General features: G+C 49.5%; 1 long non-coding RNA gene across 1 annotated transcript in view; it reads right to left on the bottom strand.

The window, feature by feature from the left end:
* Positions 1-926: 926 nt before the first annotated feature.
* Positions 927-16,413, bottom strand: part of LOC148056521 (uncharacterized) — a 21,137-nt gene continuing 5,650 nt past the window's right edge. The window contains exons 3-4 of the long non-coding RNA XR_015703104.1: positions 5,594-5,747; positions 927-2,757 (exon numbers count right to left, since the gene is read on the bottom strand). This is a non-coding gene — a long non-coding RNA (uncharacterized LOC148056521). The remainder of the gene's footprint in view (positions 2,758-5,593; positions 5,748-16,413) is intronic.

The following is a 16,413-nucleotide window of genomic DNA, read 5'->3' as shown; positions in this document are numbered from 1 at the left end:
CCCCAGGTCCAGCCCTGCATGTCCCCCACGTGGTTGCCCTGGCTGGGGAGCAGCCAGCGGCCGCCTAAGCGCCAGCGCAGGGAAATGGCGTGTCTGTAAGCTCCTTTTTAAAAGCTGATTTATCCCCAGTTTAACCAGCCCTCCGCACGCTCTGCAGGCCAGAGCTCAGCTGCCCACCTGGCTTTTGTGCAGTGTGGGGGCACAGGGGTGCTGAGGCCAGGGGAGAATTTGGCTTAGGGGAAAACCACTCTGGAGAGGTGCAATCTGTCTGGAAAACAGGTTTTTGCTGCGACTTCTGGTGGGCAGAGTACAGGCAGCGCCGCTCCATCACATGGCCGCTGCTCCAGGAGCACACGGCATGGGTTCGGGGTTCAGCCGCTCTCCCCACGGGAACAGCGTCCCGCAGCCCACGTGGGAAGAGCTCTGCTTTGTCCCCTCGGCACCCCTCAGTGCTATGTAAATACTGACAGGATTTTCTTAGCAGCCGTGAAATGCACATCTGCTGATGCAAAGCTGCGGCCGGTGCCCCGGGCAGGAGCAGGCGGCCGGGAGAGCCCAGCCGCCGGCCGGCGCAGGAAGCTCGCCGCCGCGCACGGGTGGCTTTTCTGCATGAGCCAGGCTGCCAACTTGAACTTTTGGCCTGCAAGTGCTTTGTGCATCCAAAATAGCCACCCCTGCTCCCTTCCTTGCCCAGAGAGCGCGGGCTGAGCCACAGCCTGCCCTCACCCCCAGGTAGGCAGTGGGGCAGCATCTCTGCCGGTCACCCAGGGACAGCCGCTGCCGCATGCCTGTCCCCTGCACGCTCACGGAGATAAGGCTGGAGGATGATTAGTTCGTGCTGTCATCGAGACAAAATAAAGCCCGGCTGCTTCCAATACAGTTTTATTCTTAATTGTTCTATTTCCATGCGCCTGTGTACGCCCGGCCACCCCGCTCTTGCCAGGAAAGCCGAGTGCTGATCATTGTCAGATGGTTCACACAGAGGTTTCTGTTTTGTTTTGTTTTTACAAGGATCCAAGATGATAGGGGGAGGGTAAGAACTTTTGTCCTCTGCTTAAAATAATTCAAGAGCTTTCCACTGTCTACGCCAGGCTCAAGCAGACATTTGCATAACAAATGAGCTTCTCCCCACTCTTTAGCCCTGAGTGACCCCTGCGGCTCCTGCAGGAGGAGGCTCCATCTCCATCTATCTCCATCTCCATCTCCATCACTTCCATCTCCAATCCCAGTCCTGGGCCCGGGGAAGGGAGGGCATGTGGAGGGTTATGTTTTCAGCACTTTTGTCAATCAAGACTTTGTAAACGGGCTCTGGAACGTTTCAGCAGTAAAACATTTGCTTGGTGACCAACAAATAATTCCAGGCATCTTTTATTTTGCTGTAAAAATGCTACAAAGCAAGCTGATTAGTACAGGTTTCTCTGCAAGCTAAAGCCCCTTGACAGCAGGACCAACTTTCCCGTTCTTAGCCGAAGTGGCCGCTCTGTGCCAGGGTTCCTCCTCCACTCAGCGATGCACAAGGGCAAGGCACAGGCCTAAGAGCCTGTTCAGGTGCAGGAAAACCAAGAAAAGCCCCTAGAAGTTTCACAGGATTTTTTTTTTCCCCGAGACAGATTAACATCTTTGCTAGTTGAGATGTATAAATTATTCCAACAGTTCTGCTATTGCTATTTAAACAGATTTCATTGCAGAGTGCTTCCAGAGAGCATCTGCTGCAATGGCTGAGGTCACAATTTTCAGCCCAGCAAGCAGATAAAACTGCTGCGAGAGCCCATTGCCAGAGATGTTTCGTGCAGAGCCCTATTGCCTCAACCCCTTTAGTGAGGAACTGGAGGAATTTTCCAGTTCCCATCCTCCTTCTGGGAGGGAGAAAGTGGGTGAGTAAAGCTTACGTACCTTTGTGTAGCTCTGCAAGGTAGCAGGAGGGTTTTCATGAGAAACTGGGTGGAAGCAAATGCTATCAGAGTCCAAATGCTCCATCAATTATATCAGAATATTGTATTCTGGTGAAGAGAGGTGGGGAGGAAGGGAAGTCCCAGCAATACTGAAACATCCCTTTTAGACAATGACTGAAAAAATGTTGCAGTTATTCATTTTGAAATGAGTTTCTATAGGGGTTAGATTTTTTTTTGCATGATGTCACATTATGGGTACATAACTAAAAATGAATCCATAATCAGTCAGAAACTATCATCCCTCCACCCCCCACTTTCTTTTAGAGCAAACTCTGAAATCAGGCATTTTTACATAATGAGAATTATAGACCAAGCCTCCAGAAACCTTTGCAACATTAAACATCCATCCTCTGCACCAGGTGTTTGCCCTTTCTGGCCAGTCCTCTGAGATCAGTGAGTTGCTCTGGCCTCCCCAGAGCTCCAGGCAGGAGGGCACCCATCCCTCCTCCAGCCTGCTGCATCCCGGCGGGGGAGATGCTGCTCCCAGCCACCCAGTCCTACCGTGCGCAGGTCCGAGGGCTGAGCCTGGCCGACAACGGAGGAAAATGGCTCTGCCCTGCAGACCAGACAGTAAATGCTTAATGTAAGCTTTGAGATTCAACGCGCCTGGACTGCTTATTTTTCCGTAGCAAACTTGAAGCATCGCAAAGTACTGTAGTGAGGTACAAGGTAAAATCCAGGAGACATTCTCTTGGGTGATTATTTTTTTGCCTCTGTGGATCTGGGACTTGTTTTGGTGGACATCAGTAAGTTAGACATGAGCCCACCTCTCCTTCCGATGTGCTCCAGGGCTGTTTATCCCCACCTGAAAAGGCAGAGCTCAGGTCAGGGCTCTCCTGCAATTCATAGCAGAGTGGCCTTGTTCCTGAGAACAGGTTTGAAGGGTGGCTTTTATGGCCCAGGTTTGCAGCAAACCCCGTGTATCCCCAAGCTCCCCTGACCCACCCTCTCTCTGCTGGCTGTTTCAGACCTCAGCCTGAGATGCTGTTCCCTCCACTTGTATCATTTGATGACAAAGCCATCCTCCTATACATGCAAACCCCCTGATCCCACCAGTACCTCCACTGGGCACTGGCAGGAGACATTAAGGCGCTTCATTAATGCCTGAGCTGGCAGCTTGCACGCCCCAAGCAGGGTAGGAGAGGCCCCCCTCTGGGCTCGCCGCGGCTGCCGGGCTGCTTTGGGTTTCGTTCAATTTGATCAAAGCCTCAGAGATGCCATATGGCTCCCGAGGATGTTTTGCTGCAGGGGGTTTTGGTTTACAGCATGGTGGTTATGGCTGGCGAAGGCAGGGGAGCAGCTCCCACCCCTGCTCCTGAGCGCCCAGGGGTGACAAATGGCTCTGATGGCACCAGGGTGTCCCCAGCGCACATCAGTGCCTAAAGTGTGGGGACACATGGGAGGAAAGCACGGCTCTGGAGCTGCAAGAGGATGCTTTGACACTGTCTGCTCAGTCACTCGGAGGGCTTGGGTTTTGCTCCAGAGCCGAACAAACTAAACACCAAAAAACCTAAGGGCAGCAGCACAGAACTTCCCTCCCCGCCCGTTCCCATGCTGGACGGTGCAAGTGGAAACCCTTGTGGGGCTGCGGAATGTTCCCTGAAATAGCCCAGAGAGGAGAGAGGAGGCTGCTGTGCTGCAGACCCCCCCTGGGAGCCGCTCTGCCAGGACAGGAGCGCCAGCAGCCAAGCCCGGCACATGGGTCCCCGCGGCCGGGGCACGCCACCGCGGAGCGGGCAGGCAGCCCCTGCCCCGCCGTCCCGAGGGCAGGCGCCCGGGTGAGTGCTCCAGCACGGCCGTTTGCGAGTCACACCTGGCTTCCCCCCAGCACTTCTTCATTTTTGTGGTCTATTGAAATAATGGCTGCTAAAGGACGTCAGCTCAGAGGGATTTATTTTCCTTGCCAGCCAGCCATCCCCTCCATGGCGTTGGAGAAGGACTCCCATTTCAGACATACCCAAGATACCAAGCTGTGATTATGGCAGAGGTATGCCATGAGGAAAACACAACAGTGGGAACAGCAATTACAGTTACCTGGTGGATTTTGCTTCTGCTTCAAGTCACAAGCCCCACAAGGCAAAGCTTATAAAAAACCCACTATATGGGGGTGTTCACCGCAAAGCAGGTCACAGGCAGTGTTTTTCTACAGCACATAAATTAGGACCCTCTGGGCCATTTTCAAAAATAATTTAAGAGCCTAAATGTCACTTGGAAAATGCATACCTGTTCCTCACAGCTGATGTCCTGCAGACTGCTGTGTTCCCATGTAATGGGGCAGGGGAGGCTCTGCCCAGGCTTTCGGAGCACCCTGTCGTGGGCTGTAGCTGGAGGGACAGGCGGGGAGGGGAACGGGCACCAGGACACTTCTCCTGGTGTCTGCCGGGAAGAGACCACTCTGGGAGCTGCCTTCGCTACCTGCGCTGCTGCTGCGCATGGATGGAGAGGCCAGTAAAAGTTTGCCCTAGAGCTAAAAGAGTCTCCAGCTTCCTTCTCTCTCTGCCATCTCTCCCTGCCTTCCTTCTCCCAGGTATTTTGCCCAAGCTCATTTACAAGAACGAGCCTCCTCCTGGCTCAACCAGATGCAAACATCACCAGACTTTTTGTCTTGGGGCACCATCTCAGAACAGTGCGCTGAGAACTGGGGAAACTGAGGCACGTACCGTGACCAGGAAAACCCTGCAGGCTGTTTTCACATTCTCCAGGAGGTACAGTAGGGATGACTGTGCCCTGGACCTTTGGTTTGATCTGATACTTCCCACATGCACGTCCCTGCCCTCCTCCGTGACTGCCCAATGCCATCTGGTAACAAATCCTGGAACACCAGTATCTGCTGCACCACAGGTACCAGTAGCCATTTAAACGGTCACCAGTTAAAAAAAGAAAAAAAAAAACCCAACAACAAAAGACCAACAAATAGTTGACTCTGTTCCCAGTCAAATACAAAGAACGGTTTTGGATCGTCACTGCTGTCCCTTTGTTTACTGAATGCAGCAACAGAAAAGGCAAGGAAAGAAAAAAAAATCCCCTGATAGCTACAACTTCTTGTGGGCAAAGCAGGCTGCGGCATGCCCAAGAAAAGGAGGGTCAGGCTCTGTGTGTATCTGCTGGTGATCGGAAAGAAACGTGCCCAAAAGCACTTAAAAAAAAAAAAAAAAGGGACCAGACCTGATTGCAGCAGTTAGAAGTGATATATTCTTGGCATGGAAACAAAAAAGCAAATTCATAGCAGGTTTGGAGCTGATCTTACTGGCTTACATGGGATTTTATACTTAAGTAATTCTATTGTTGGTTGGACCTACCTGATTTATGCCTGAATAAAGTCCTGATCCGGCAAACATTTACTTATGTACTTTAGTTTTACCTTTGCCCCTAGCCACCCTATTAATTTCACTGCAGCAAGGATAGCGATTGTCTCAGAGTTGGGGCCTTTGCAAGAAGAAAATCTGTGCTGTAATGCCTGAAATGAAGAGGAAATTTTGCAGCGAGACGTGAATTCCCCGAGGCTGTGGCTGTCCCGCACCCTGAGACGCTGCCAGCCCCAGGCACACACACCCAAAAGCTGAATGATTGCTTGTGTAGCTCCCTCTAACCCTCTACCCCTAAGCTTTCGGAAGCAGTGGGGAAACAGCCTTAGCACAAACCTGCAGCTGCATCGAGCTCTGAGTCAGTCTCCGCAACAAGTTGAACGTAAGGCAGCAGCGTAACACCAAGTTCCTTCTGACGACACGCTCTCCCCTGGGCAGACCATCCGAATGGGCTGCTAGGCATAGCAGAAACCATTTGGGTTTGTTGTTTCTGTTCAAGAAAGTGGCGTTTATCATTAAAAACACATTAAAACCACCAGGTTTGCCCTGTAGCCTCCCCATCAGGCAAGGTAAAAGAGAGAGATTCATCCATCAAACGCCATCCTTTGACAAGGAAACCTCTGGGTTTGCTTCAAAGAAAGCATGAGAATAAAAACCTGTCAGAGGTGAGAGGAGGAGGACCAGCAGAGAGAAGACGTGTGCTCACCCATGAATGGGGAAGACAGCAGCTTCAGCTGTCTGGCCAAGCGAGATGGCCCGGTGGCTGTGTGTCCAGCAGTGCCGTCGCTCATGTGCCCATCAAGCGCTGCTAAAACCAGGCAAATGAACTAAGAAGGGGCTGTGAGTCTGGGAGCAGCTGCTTTCCTCACTGCCGCTGCCAAACCTTCCCAAGAGCAGGGCTATTCCTCTGTGCAGGGGAGAATTAATTTGCTTGACAATGGAGCCGCGGGGCTCAGCGGGCAGTTGGGTGTCTGCCGCAGTGGGCGCAGAGCTGCTGCAGCCCAGGGGCTGCATGGGCAGCCAGGAGCATCACCTGGAGCCAGCTCCAAGGGTGCTCGAGGAGGCTGGAGGAGGGCCCAGAGCAAAACCCCTCCGTTACAAATCCCTGCTGCTTCCCATCTGAGATGCTTGGCCAAGACGCGTCAGTCCCCAGCCCCCAAACCCAGTGATCTCCATCCGGCAAAGCTCGGCTGCTGCCTGCGGAGCAGTGAGCGCCTGTGGACCACAGGGCACTGCAGCTCCCACGCACAAGCCGAGGGACCTCTCCCTCCCGGACATGCGTGGCAAAGCGTGCTAGCAGCAAACACGAGCTGTGTAGCCTGTCACTTCAATATCTCTACAGGGTAATGGCAGCCTTTGGCCCAGCATCCCAGCTGCACCCTGCTTGTGGCAAGTGGAGAAGAGCCACAATGAATGGCACTGCCTGCACCTCAGGGCCAGATCCGTGCCAGCCCGGTTCCTTTTGGCTGCTCTAACCCAGGTGTGCTGGCTGCAGCCAGGGCTGGGAGCGTGGGTCAGAGCTGGAGCACGGAACACAGGGTCCGGAGCCTGCCTTCATCCCACGCTAATCAAACCTGCAGCGGGTGGGGGGCAGGCAGAGCCCTGTCCCAGCACAGGAGGAGAGGGAGGGCTGTGGGCACAGCCACATCCCCCAGTGCTGGCGTGCACCTTGGATCGCTGGTGCTTACGGTACAGCGAGCTCCAGGACACTGCCATGACCACACAGCGTGGCTGCACCAAATTTTTGCACCGTATATGATGAGGCTCCAGGATGGGGCCGGAGACCACGCCCAAGAGCACCAGTGTGTTTCCAGAGCAACTCCTCTGAACTGGGCTTTGCTTATGCTGTAGCAGCCTGGAGAACTGAATATTGCCTCTCTAGGAAGATTCAATTATACATAAAATTAGAAGGAGGAAGTGTTAGTTAAAATTTCATACTTCTGGAAGGCAGCCGGTTTGTTAGCATTACTTTAATGAGGCACTAACCTCACTGTAATGCTTTTATTAATGCGTGTTGCTTATGGAGTGCCAACTGCTTGGCTCCTCTCCGACAGGCCGGCTGGTCCACAAAGCAAATGGTTTAGGGGTCCTTTGATGCAAAATGCAAGCACGTTTACACCACAGCCAGGACAAACGACAGTTGGTGAGATGAGACAGACCAAAATTCACCAGATGGTGCCCAGAGCAGGCGATGCAGCGAGAGAGTGAGATCAAGGCAGGCAGGCAGGGATGCAAGAGGGAAGAAGTGAAGAAGGGAGAAGAGGAGATGTTGGTTCCACCGATGCCACCATTCCTGTTGACTGCAGTAGGGTCAGGATGAAGGCCAGGACAATGAGCAATGACAGTACATCAAGACATGATGTGCTGGAGACTTGATGACAAATCTCCAGATTTGTGGTAGAGGATCCAGGAGGCAGGTTACCGGTGGCTGAGCACTGCAGCCTGCCCCCACCTTCCACCACTGTATATATCTCATGTCCTTTGAGGCCACAGCTGTGTCCAGCCTGGATCTCACCATAGACCCTCTTTGGTCAAAGTCCTTAATCCAATCAATTTACAGACCCCTAAGGCACCCATACCCAGAAAGCCCCTGGCCCAGTGTGACTGTTGTGGGATAACCTGTGCCTCTGAGGTGCCCCTGGCACCGCTGTGGAGCTGGTCTGCCTGAAGGAGACCCAGGAGAGGATGGCGGCCCTCCTCCAGCCCCTCTGCACTGCACATGCCGTTGCCCATGACCCTGTTGGGCTGCAGAGAGGAGGAAGGGACTTTGCCCCCCCCAGCCCTGCCCAGTCGGTGGAGCCCACCTGCTTGTGGGGTGATGCCCAGGGACTCTGAGCACACCTTTCAGATGCGGTTGTGGACAGAAGGACAAGGATTACCCCAGCAGTTGCTGGGACACACTCCCCCACACCTCCTGGGAGCCGAGGTGAGCATATGCCGTATGTTTCTCCTCCTGTTCCTCGAAACACTCTGAATAGAGGGATTAAAAATTACCCATTGCGGCCTGAAACAACAGAGCCAAGGAGCCAGTGCCGGCTGATATTCCAGCACAGTGGAGAGCAGGTGGGCTGCCGCGTCCGCGGTGAGCAGGAATGGAAACAGCTTGTCAGAGAGCCTCGCTGTGGCTCTGCCTGCAGGGCCACCCCTCCAGGAGCTACCACTCAATAGGAGCCGAGGCATCAAAGGCAGCTTTGTCACCTCCCGCTTTGGGCTGGCTGAGGTCCAAGGCTATTTCTCAGCAGCATGTACCAACCTGCAATTAGGCATTTCCCCCTTCCAAGTGCTCAAAGGTAGATCTCGCCCAGGCTAAGCCAAGGTTTTTCTCCACATACGAGGTGGGCAAAGCAGCAAAGAGCTGAACTGGTGCTACCTCAGCATGGTCCCACCAGAACACCCTCCTCACTGCACAGAGGGTGCCTTTACACCCAGGACTGTGCCTTACCTGACCCTACGGCAGTCCTAGGTGCAAGCGTGGCTGCAGCACTGTGCCACGTTTGGCATCACAGCACAGAGTCAAGTTCAACCACGGGTTGAGTCTGGTGTCCCACAGCCATCCACAAATGGCTTCAGAGGTAACCAGTGAGCCCTTGGCAAAGAAAGGTTCAGCGCCATGTCATAATCTTGATTTTTCCCGCAACTGAAATAGAGTGTTTCATGTCATTGTAGTCAACAAAAAGAGGGAAGAAGATTATCCAGAGAAAAGGGGAGGAAGCCAGTGGGCTGCCTGGGCACAGGGCGATGGACTGGGGCCAGCTGGATGAAACACAGGGCAGAGGCAGGAACGACCAGGGAGCAAAGCTCCTGTCCTCCAATGTATTCTGCCCAAACTGCAAGGCAAGAACACCAAACCACAAAGTCACCGAACTGGAAAATTCACAACATATTTTTTTCTCCACATAACCTGACAGATTCAAAGCCAAACATGGAAATTTCACAGGGTGCTGATGTGCATTTTTCCCATTAAAGTTTCTCTGAATACGGGCCTGGTTCTTGTGAAGGAAAAAAAAAAAGAGAGAGAAAAAAGAAAGAGGATATTTTTAAATAAAACTAGTTAGATGCAGCCATTTTTAAAGTGACTGTTACAGGCAACTGGGAAATTGGTAAAAGAAAAATGTTTTGTCAAGTATTTTTTGCCAAAATGAGGTGTTTAGGGCTTCTTTTGGTAAAAGTAAAACTTTGATCTAAATTTATCAAAATTAGGAATAAAGCAGAATCTAGGAATGAGGGGGAAACACACAAAATAAAATAGGGCAAAATGAAATGGCAAAACCGGGAAATTTTCATCTGGAATTTACAGCAGCATCTAGAGCCCACTTACACCAGACAGCACAGTCTTGTCCCCACCACAATAAAATAGTCCCAGGCTAAATCTTTTTTGTTTCTACTGCCTTCATCCAAAGCTTTCCTGCACTGACAGCAAGACCTTGTAGGTCTGCTAAGGCCCAAGCGTAACTTTGCACACATAAGCGATGTTGTCCCGGCTTTCTAGTTTCTATGGCTCTAATGGCAAAATATTAGAAACTTGATATTTTAAATGGGATTTTATGCAGGGCATAAAGTGGAAGCCTGTTCTCCTAGCCAGAAACAGGAAAACACATTAAAAACTCAGCACAGATGTAAACAAGATGCACGTTGGCAGGGTTCATCACCCTGGCAAGGGTAATCACTCTCAAGTTTAATCAAGGTAGAAGAGGAGATTTGGAAGCATCGCATCCATGGCACACTTCCCTGCTTTGTCACATCACACTAAACACTCGAGAAAAGCTCCCTTTGAAGAGGAGCCAAGGCCTTCCTTGCTTCACTATAGTGATATTGGATTGGATTTGCTGAGCTGGGTTCCAGTTGTGCAAAGAATTTGTAAGAGGTAGAAAAAGAGTAGGAGTGAACAGAAAGTGTTGCAGCTCAAAGAAAACTACAAAAGATAGAGCAGTAATTAATTGTTGGGCTTTACTTCTTTTTTTGTTGGCAGAGGAACAAACAGACTACTGTGTTGGTAAAATGTATTATGAGGGGGCCTGCCTTCTCTATAGATTTGGATATATGTCATTAAATATTCAAAAATCACTTGCCATCTCCCCAAATTCATGAGACTGGTAAGCAAATCACGAGATTAAAAAAAAATAATAGTAACAAAGGGTTGTCTTTTGTCTCTTAGCTTCTGAGTTGTTAGCCTGCCAAGCTAATTTCAATAGAAACTCAGTTAAAGGAAAATAAAAAGGGAAGGTGAGACTTTCCCATGATTACACCAGAAGTTTAGTTTCCCAGGAAAGCAAATCTGTAATGTGATGAGATCATTTCCATCTGATGAATCCGAAGTTTGTTTTTAGAAGGCTAAAAACAGAAAAAATAAAATTAAGAAAAAAACCCAGCACCCAAACGCAGATCACTTGGATATAGGGTATGTGGGCCGTGCATATGCCCAGCCAGAGCACGTAAAGAACATACCATGTCCCCTGCTTCCCAGTTAGGGCAAAGAGATACTGGTTTCCTTAGCAGAATTCATACTTGGGTCGAGGTGTGAGCGGTGAATGATCTGCCTCCTCTGCCAGATAAAGGACTGTCCACCTTTTTTCTCCCCTGTGACAACCCTGTGATTTGTCCTCTGGTGTGACCCACACACCAGCCAACAGCAGGACCCGTTCGGGGGCAGTTCAGCTCCAGAGGCTTTCCTCCTGGCAGGCACGGAGAAGCCGCTACCCATCGCTCACTAGCAGGGGCACTGGGAAGCAGGGCGCTCACCCATTCTGCCTCTTGCATTAGCATGGCATTAGCATGGCATTAGCATGGGCTGATGGACATACCGTCTTCCTCCCGCTTCTGCCAGCAGCCCCACCCTGGAGACCAACGGCTGCACAAACAGCCTCTGCCCACCAGCCTCCACTCCCTCTTCAGCCCACGCTCAGTTCCTCCCAGGCAGGTGTTGTTTGCTCTCCCATCACAGCTCTTGTCCATAGAGAAGCTGACTACAAAAGCTCAGCCGTCGTTGCTATTTATTCTCAGCCTTGGCTCGGTTTTGTTGAGATGACCAGGTGAGTAGGCAGGCGGTTGGTTCTTCCACTTATTTTCTAGTGGATGGGGACATCAAATATTTGCTTTCAAAAATATTTGCAGCAGCTCCACTACAATTAGCAACATCAACTGAAATGTTCAAAAAGGGTGGGGGCTGCTCCTGTGCCTTCACTCTCTCCTGAGCTTTGCTAAGATGACCCAGAAAATCTTGGACTTTGTTGCTTTGCCATTGAGTGTATCTCATGGGCAACACATCAAAATACACAATGGGCTTCCCTTTGGTTTCACTGGAAGGTGCCTACAGGAGTGGATCTGAGACCTTGAGGTTCCTATTCCATACCAGACAGCTCTGCAGCTCTTAGGGAACAGCTTTCAGTAGCACTAGTACAAATGCAGAGCAGCTAATGGACCCACCTTAAGCCAATACTATTGCAGCAGAACACAATTTAGTCCTTGCACTTCAGGAACAACAAAACCGCCTGAGGTTATGCGCTAATAATTATAGACTACTCATCTCCTCTGTCATTCTAGTTTACATTGCAAGACACCATCCAATCAACCAACCTGAGGAAGAGTGTCTCATCTTTGATGTGAGGAAGCTCCAGCTGTGATCAAGTATGGGTGCTGCATTCGAGGTGAATTCAGGAAAGGGCTTCACTTTACACAGGGAAGGCTGAGCCGAGACCTGTTCTGTGTGAGCTACACAGCCTGTTGAGTAGCTGGTGGCAGGCATAGAGTCACCGAGTGAGGTGTCCTCATTTGAGACCTCCAGAAGTGGACTGAATCCCAGATAAGTTTTCCCTCTTTCAATACACACTCACACAATGGCCATATTTCAAGAGCAGACTAGGAATTTTGAAGACACAAATCTCCATTGCTGAGATGTGTAAGGCCTTTGTGCGCCAAGGGACTCGCAATGTCTCCAGACGTGGCAGAGGCAGTGGGAGACGGGTTTACTTCCAGGCACGAATCATTGCTGACTGCTGCAATAGGTATCCAAAGCCACAACTCATCATAAGCTTTGCAAAAAGGGAGACACCTACCCAAACCACGGGATTGCTTGGTACTGGGTGTTGCTTCCAAAGATCTGGTAGTGAAATAACACTACCTGCAGGGTGAAACACTGCACAGCAACATCAGGACAGCAGAGGATGGGTCCGTCCAACCAGGGAAGTCTGTGACAGAGACTGGTCAGTGGGTTCAAGCCATAGCAGTCTCTTCCCCAGCTCTCACTACTTCTTCATCACCTCGCCTGAATGACTGACAACAGGCAAACATTTAGGAGTGGATTTTTAACCCAGTGCCATCAATCACTAATAGGAGCAGACCCACAGAGCATGCAGGGTATGACTTGGTGCTAAGTGCCTTTTATTCTGCATTCTTCCTAGGCAGAGAGTATGCTTTCGGCTTCATGTACTCTGCAGTTTCTCTCTTTTCCTTCTTTTTTTTTTTTTTTTTTTTTTTTTTTTTTTTACCTCTTGTAAAGACTTTGCTATGTCAGAATCTGTCAAACAACTCCTCCTGCCGTGTTTTTACAAGAATCCTACTTGCTGGTCGGTGCCAAGCACCCTTTTAAACAATACTCAGTGAAGTATTGCGTTGCCTGTGCTCTGCTCTTGCATGCCATATTTAGACAAAAGCTAGGGAATTCCCTGCCCTACATGAGGGCTTGAATGAGTGCATTCTTTTCCCACCTCAACTGAAAATGTATGTGTTCACATCAGCCAGGCCTTCTACCCGGCTCTATTTATAATTGATTCCACACTTTGATTTATCTATCTAGAAATCAGAAGGGAAAAACAAAAAAAAAAAAGAAAAAGAAAAGGAAATGAAACAAGTGAGTGTGACCACACACACATGCTCAGTCCTGATGGGTGCATTCCCAAAGAGACCAAAACCCAGGCAGCAGTGGAAACAAACCACCCCAACCCCTCACCGACACGCTACCCGAATGCACAGCTACCAACAGCCAGGTCACAGCCAGAGGAGGCTTTTAGTGCTTTGGCCCAGGGTAAACAAACAGCAAGGCTATGGCCTAACATTGATGAAGATTGTCAAGGGGGTTTCTGGCCATGCACGAAGACCTTGTCAGCCACCTGAGTCATTGGGGCATCAGATTTCCCTGGAGCAGAGGAAAACACCCCGGCCAGCAGGCATGTGGGGCACGGTGCACAGTGCCCTGTGAGCAGCCAGAGCAGGGAGCTCGGTGATCGCTGCACATATTGCCCTGCACGTTCACCCATTCAAACTGGCAAAAGCCGGAGTGCAAGGGCTCTTTCCTGACGCTGCAGAAGTCAATGGGGCAGCAGATCCTTCTGGAGCAGCTATTGAAACACCACATTCCAGAGCGCTATGCTAATCGCTTTTAGCCAGCCCTCCAGCATCACTCCCGTTGCTAATGTTTAAATTCTTTGCCATACTTTTGTCCACAGTGCGTGGGCCCCCCTGATTTTCTGACATGTGGTTCTTCTACTCACTGCCAAGTCTGCTGGGAGAGGATGTCAGCCTCACAGGACCAAAACAGATGCTTTCCATGCACTAACTCTGTTGGAAGAGCTTCAGATAAAGGCCTGTCTTGCCTCCTCCTCTGCCTCACAAGCACTAAAAAATATTCATTATATCTGCCCCAAGAACCTACTTAGGAGAAAATCTGAATCCTGAAACTGAGTCAGAGCATTGTCAAGTACAGTGTACAGAGCCTGAAACGCAGGATTAAATACTCTGAAAAAGAAGGCAGAGTTTGCACTAGATTCTTGTTTTCATATACATACATAGATATAAAATCCACTACAGCCATCTCAGTAGTATCTGTACTGCTGGTAGTGATGACGGGGACCCTACTGCAGACAGGCACCTGCCTTTTAACTGCTGTCATTTAATTCTGTTCAGTGTCGCTTGAGCTGACATAATAGCCAAGACATCACTCAAGCCTTGACTAGCCTGGTGCTCCTAGTGATATTGCCACTGCTGGGAGCATTCTGGGGACAGTAAGACAGGAAAGAAATTATATGGACAGAGCTGTAGTGTCTTAAAATGCACCCTTAGGATCATATGTTTGAAAGCACTCAGTTCCCATTTAGGAACCTAAATGAAGTTGGCAGGATTTCAGAAGTGCTCAGCATCTATCAGCTCCTACCGAGAACATGCTGAGCTCTTCTTAAAATTGTTAGAGAAAAACAATTCAAAGATAAGAGCCAGCTTGTGGCTTACAATTAACATCATTGTATGGGTCTTCGGAGCAGTTTGGCAAGAGCAAGAATAGCTGCTTTCACAGAAGATATTGTATATGAATTCACATCTCAAAGCATGGGGCCAGGGAATTCACGTCTCAAAGCATGGGGCCAGGTCTATAAGCAGTCACTCCCACTGACTGCCTCCTGTAAGAGCTGTGCACCCCAAGGAGAATTTTCCACTTTGTGTGAGAGTGATGCCTTTTACAGCACTTAGTAAGTGGGAGTCTGCACCTGATCATGCTAGGAGCAACCAAATCAGTGGAGATGAGAAAGACCAGTATGAGTACCTCACAGCTCAGAACATAACCCATTGGGCTGCAGTCAGGGCAACTGTGAAAACATCTGGAGAAATGCACTAATTTAGTCCTAACCTATATTAGTTTTTGACATATAATGAGTAGTGATAGTAAACGTCAGTTGGTACCTTTTGCCTTTGATCCCCAAAGTGCTCTTTCTCTGTGAATGAGAAAGATGTCTTCTCCCAGCAGTGACAGAAACAATAGTCTGCCTCATGCAGTCATGGCTGGGCTAACACCAACGTGCACCTTCAAGAGACAGAAAGATTTGTCAAATCTCTCCAAACACTTCCAGAGGCATCAATCCGGCAAAGAACTTAAACATTGCAGCAGTCCCACTGAATCTCCTGGAACCTGGATCTATTTAAAAGAAAGGCCATGAAATCAAATCCTCGTACTGTTGGGAGCTCCCAGCTCCTCCAGCCCTGAACCAGCTGAACCTTGGTACCACACCAAAAAAACCCCCAAATCAAGCACAACAGCTTGTGTCAGGCTTCAGCTCACCCAGGGACACATTATGATTCTTGAAGGGGACTAAGAACAGATTCTTTTCATCAAGATCATCTTTTTCACAGTGCCCTTCAACTTACCTTGAGACTCCAGAAGCTATCTTCCTGGTAGGAGTAGCTTACTTATCCTTACTTCACAGGTATTTCAAGAGTTACAATGTCTGTCTACCCCATAGCTCACTATTTTGCTAGGTCTAATTCCATAGAAGAACTCCAGAGATTCTTCTGGGGACAGTAGGAGCCTGAAGGATCTGATGAGTCTTGCTACCAATAGGTCCCTTGACTCACCTTGGTGTGGGAGGTGAATCCATCATTTAATCTGCTTCAGTACTTTCTTAGATGAGGGTGCTACACCTCAATCAGAACTGCCATGTAACACTACCACTCATAGTATTAGGACAACACAACATTTTTTTCCCTTTTAGCTTAGAAGTTTTGTGTTTTCTCAGTACCGAGTCAAAATCACATTTGTTGAAGGTGGGGGCAAATGTATGGATTCCAGAGGAGCTGCTGCTCCTAGACCAGCTCAAGAACTCAGGAGAGAGATTAAACATTGTGCAATCAAGCATTGCAAGACCTTACAAACTCAAGCCATGTTGATTTACTTCCCAACATCTAGAAATGAAAGCAGAACAACAGAAAAATGCATAACACTATTTTCCATTCTGACTAAAACAAGTCCAAAACATGCATGAATTTAGCTCGTCACTCCTCAAATATAACAATTTGTTATGATTCATTACTTTCAAGTATTCTAGCTCATGTTCTACAGCTAATTAACCCTGTAGGCAACAATTCACCCAACAGACACCAGCCTTACAGGGGAACACTCTGTTCCCAGGAGGAAGGCAGCACTCTGCCTTCTTCTCTATGAGAACGTAACTCCTTACCTGGTTTGGCCAAGGAGCACTGCTGCCCTTTCTCTCCCGAATTTACTGTTTACAGAAGAGGGACAGCCTGAGGAGACTCGTTTAGCCAAGAAATGGAGAATTCTCCATGCCAGTGATCAACATGTGCCCAATTCAAACGCAGTCTCCTCAGGAGCAGAGAAGAGCTGGTTGATCATTGCCACAGCCACTGAAGGTTAACAAATACTCATCCTTCTCACA

The sequence above is a fragment of the Nipponia nippon genome, unplaced genomic scaffold (genome assembly GCF_047370975.1).
Source record: "Nipponia nippon isolate SJK-2023a ecotype South Korea unplaced genomic scaffold, ASM4737097v1 scaffold_13, whole genome shotgun sequence".
Lineage (NCBI taxonomy): Eukaryota > Metazoa > Chordata > Aves > Pelecaniformes > Threskiornithidae > Nipponia > Nipponia nippon.
Note: the sequence above shows the minus strand (reverse complement) of the source record. Positions and strands in the feature narration are given on the sequence as shown.